Source organism: Cupressus sempervirens, chromosome 8 (assembly GCF_028749045.1).
Source record: "Cupressus sempervirens isolate cs-2001-9-10 chromosome 8, ASM2874904v1, whole genome shotgun sequence".
Classification (NCBI taxonomy): domain Eukaryota; kingdom Viridiplantae; phylum Streptophyta; class Pinopsida; order Cupressales; family Cupressaceae; genus Cupressus; species Cupressus sempervirens.
Window position 1 is genome coordinate 752,388,245 of NC_143125.1, and position 4,679 is coordinate 752,392,923.

The 4,679-nt window shown below is 40.3% G+C and overlaps 1 pseudogene; it reads right to left on the minus strand.

The window, feature by feature from the left end:
• Positions 1-772: 772 nt before the first annotated feature.
• Positions 773-4,400, minus strand: LOC149544610 (uncharacterized; annotated as a pseudogene).
• Between the last annotated feature and the right edge of the window lie 279 nt (positions 4,401-4,679).

Below are 4,679 nucleotides of genomic sequence, written 5' to 3' on the forward strand. Positions count from 1 at the left end.
TTTTTCCAAATGTCAAATTGTTTACAACCAAAGATGCTTCCATTGTAGAAGCCTGAAGAAAATAGTCTGATGCATTAATAAGAACAAATTAATAGAAGCCCTTGACGTTCAAAACTACACATTTCTGCATTGATGGAGAGAGACCTCACTGCTACTTTAATGTGCACTTTCTTCATTTGCCGTGTCTTCCATGGGATCGTTTGATTCATAACAATTAATTCCTGGTTAGCCACTTAACTAAGAACTGGCCAATCTTACAGCAACAAACAATATCAGTAGTATGGATATATGTGAAAGAAATTTGATTCTAATAGCTGCAATTGATGAGCGATTCAGACCTGATTCTGAGAAAAAGATACTTGTGTTCTTTAAACAAAATAAAGAGAACTCCTTACCATAATTGGAACTCGAAGGTTTTAGTGTGATGTTTGGTATTTTTAAGGACCATACACTTTTGCCCGAAATGGCAGATGCTGTCAGTCTTATTCAGATAAGGACTAGCCACCTAAGCAACTCATGCTGAACATATGCCTAATCTAGAGGCCAGAAACAAATTTAATTCTACAAATATAACTTGTGCATTGGAAAAAGAAACTCTTAAGCTATGTTGGCTAGAAACATTCTGTTGCAGTTCACAATGCAGCCATTTTATATATGGGTCTAGAGATGGTACATAATTGTACTACAAATAAAGGGTACATACTTTATTTTTAAGAATTTGAAGAACGTAAGCAAACTTATTAATTTAGTTTCATGACACTAAACAAACTTGCTAACTTAGATTCACAGTTGATGAAACGTCTGGAAAACTATTGTGAATGAGCAACTCATAACTCAAATCCTCACTTTTCTTTTCTGCTCTGCATCTTCTCATTTCATCTTGACCAGTCGATCAACCACTTGTCTCATTGAAGGCCTAGCATCTGGCCTTAACTGACAGCAATCTATCGCTAATACCAAGACTTGCATTACTTCCTGCTTCTCATTCTCAATCCAATCATCCGTCACTTCATCTAAGACACACAAAGAATTCCCACAATATTCCAATTTCCTCTTCACCCAGCTAACAATATCATCTCCATCTTCAAAGCATGGATCCACTGCCATCCTTCCAGTCAAAATCTCAAGCAGCACCACTCCATAGCTGTACACATCGGTTTTTTCATTTACTTGACTGGAGAATACATTTTCTGCCATTAAAATGAGAAAAAGGAAGCAATCATCAGTCAATTAGAGCTTGAAACTATCATTCTTATCTTGTATGAAAGCAATATGTGAAGACAATTTTCAAAAATCACGAGTCGTAGCACAAACAAAAAGTTTTTATCAACATCATTAGCAAAATCCTCACCTGGTGCAATATAGCCAAGAGTGCCCACTACAGATGACATGGAACTTACATTTCTGTCCTCTGGATCACTTATCAATTTTGCCAGTCCAAAGTCTGCAATATGCGGTACCATATCAGAATCCAAAAGAATGTTAGAGGGCTTAATATCTCTATGAATGATCTGGGGCACACAATCATGATGAAGATATGCTAAACCATGTGCAATCCCAAGAGCTATATCATAACGAGTTTCCCAATCCAATAAAGCCCTTGGCTTGACCAGATGCAGCACATCATGGAGACTCCCACCACTCATGTACTCGTAAATTAGCAAACCCCAAGCCTTGCATGAAGAAAACCCAACAATCTTTACCAGATTCCTGTGCCTTACGCTTCCCAATGTCTCAATCTCAAGCTTAAAACTTGTGCCGCTAAGTCCTTTCTCTGAAAATATCAACTTTTTTACAGCAAATACCGTACCTGATGGTAATGCCGCTCTGTACACAACTCCATGTTTGCCTCTGCCGATCACAAACTTCTCACTTAATCCCTCCGTTGCTTTCATTATATCTTCAAAAAGGATGCCTTGGGGTAACACTTCCTCTACCTCCATCTCATCTTCTTGGTGGCTGGACAATCGAAGGCGAGGTAAACAAATGATTGCAAAGTATCCAAACACACAGACAATAGCCACAGAAGAAACGACGGCAACTGTTATTTGAGCTATGAGCTTTCCTCTGTCGGTATTTCTGTGAGAAGATCTGTAACTTCCACTTTTGCACAAGTTAAGATCTGCCATGCACAAATCTTTGTTTCCAGCAAAAGAAGCAGAGGAGGTATTAAGGAACCTTGTCCACGAGCTTGGAAGATATCCTGAAAGACGATTGTGTGACACATTTATGTATGTCAGAGATACCATGTCACCCAACTGTGAAGGAATTACACCTGAGAGTTCATTATTTGAGAGGTCAAGAATTTGAAGCTGCTGCAAATTGCCTAGGCTAGGTGGGATCTCTCCACTCAAATGGTTATTGCTGATGTTCAGAACAGATGATAAACTAGGCAAACTTCCAAGAGCGGATGGAATGTGGCCTTCAAGATTGTTGTCACCGAGCTCTAGTTGTCTTAGCTCTTGAAGAATGGACATAGAGTCCGGGATTTGTCCCGTAACATTGTTTCCTTGCATAAGCAAATTCTGAAGCTTTGCTAAACTGAAAAGGTGCAGGGGAATGCTTCCTGTAAGAAAATTATTGCTCAAATCAAGCATGAATATATCGGAACAATCTCCAAGCTCAGATGGTATGTTTCCCACCAGTCTGTTTGAGGACAAATTCAAAATGCTGAGCTTCCACAGTTTTCCAAACTCGGCTGGTATTAATCCAGAGAATACATTCTCTGACATATCCATCATGGTTAAGTTCCTCCATAGACCAAAACTATGAGGAATGGATCCTTCAAAGGCATTTCTCTTCATGTCCAAATATGAAATTCCAATATTCACATTCAGACTCTTCTCTATGCTTCCACTCAAGTTGTTGTTGCTGATAATCACCCTCCTCAGAGATGGGCAATCTCCAATGAACCCTGGAAAATGACCTTGAAAAAGGTTGTCCGCAACATCAAGAACTTGAAGTTTTCCTCTTGCACACACATTCGTAGGAATCTTTCCGTGTAGGCGATTTCCAGTCAGGTCCAATTTCTTCAACTCACTTTTGCTTCCAAGATCAAACGGGACTTCTCCTACGAGATCGTTTTCAGCCAGACTCAAGAACCCTAAATGGCTTAGACTCGAGATTCCCCTAGGAATCATACCGCTAAGATGATTATTATAAAGCCCAAGCTCTACAAGACTGCTAATGTTACAAATTTCTCGGGGAATCGGCCCTACCAAGTTGTTATAAGCCAGGTAAAGCATTTGAAGGTTTGCTAACCGACCCAATTCGGAAGGAATCATGCCCTGCAGAAAATTCCTATGCAACCAGAGATCGGATAGAGAACTACAATTGCCTAGCTCTGGAGGAATCGCCCCTGTAAGCCTATTATCGTTAATGTGAAGCGTAACAAGATTCTTGAGGCGACCTAATGAAGAGGGCATGGAGCCAGTAAGATTGTTGTTTGAAAGATCTAAAGCGGTAATACTGCTACAATGGCCTAATTCTACTGGTATGCTTCCATTCAATTGATTACCCTTAAGGTCGAGTGTTACTAGACTGGTGAGCCTTCCTAGGGTTTTGGGGATATTGCCCACAAGCCCGTTTCCATAAAGGAACAAATTTTTCAGCTGTAAGAGGAATCCCAAGTTTAAAGGTATACTCCCAACTAAGCGATTGTTGCTAAGATAAAAATCACTCATATTAACACAATTTCCCAAGGAAGTAGGTATTGGACCAGAAAGCGAGTTGTCAAAAGCCCAGAGAGATACAATAGAACACACTTGACCAAATTCAGGAATTGGACTAGTGAGGTTGTTTGTACATAGATATAAGGTTTGTAACCTGGGGAGCCTAAAGATTTCTTTGGGTATTTTACCGCTAAGATAATTGTCATTAAGACCCAAATACTGGACATTCTTCAGCTTGCCTATTTGCGGAGAAATGGTGGCGTTGAGAGAATTCTTTCCGAGATCAAGCATCTCCAAATCCGTCAGATCAAACAGCTGCAGGGGAATAGAGCCGGAGAAATGATTGTTATTTAAACAGAGGGACTTTAATTTGCTGCAGTTCCCCAGCTCAGGAACAATGTTTCCAGACATAGAATTGCTGCTGAGATCAAGTGACACCAGGCCCGTCAAATCCCCCAATTTTGGTGTCAATTTTCCCGTCAATTGGAGTCCAGTCAAGTTTAAAGCCATGACTGTATGTGTGTGTGGATAGCATGAAATGCCAGTCCAAGAACATGGGGAGGAGTCGGTCTGCGCCCAATTGAGGAAACGACGGGATGAGTTGGTTAGGCTGCGATGAAAAGCCAGCAGTGGGACTCGATCGCTTGACGTTGGTGAAGGGGCTTTGATTACTGTTGCAGAACATGCAAGGAGACACAGCAGAATGAGCTTCCTCATTGTTTCAGTCATGCCTGTTAAACTGAAATTTTATGGGAGAATCCTCAAAATAAATATTAAAAGATTGGAGCTGAGCAGCGATGTAAGTTCAATTCCATATTAAGAAAAAACCTATGATTGATGGGAAGAGTATGTCATCAACTTTTCAAAAACCTTATCCAACTTGACCTTCGCATTTAGAGCAGCTAGGCTTTGACATGTTTAGCACGTTTTTATTGGTCATGTTAAAACAAGTGTAGGTATCATGGAATCCCACTTCCTCGTCTTTTATGTGGTAACTTGAAAGCATTG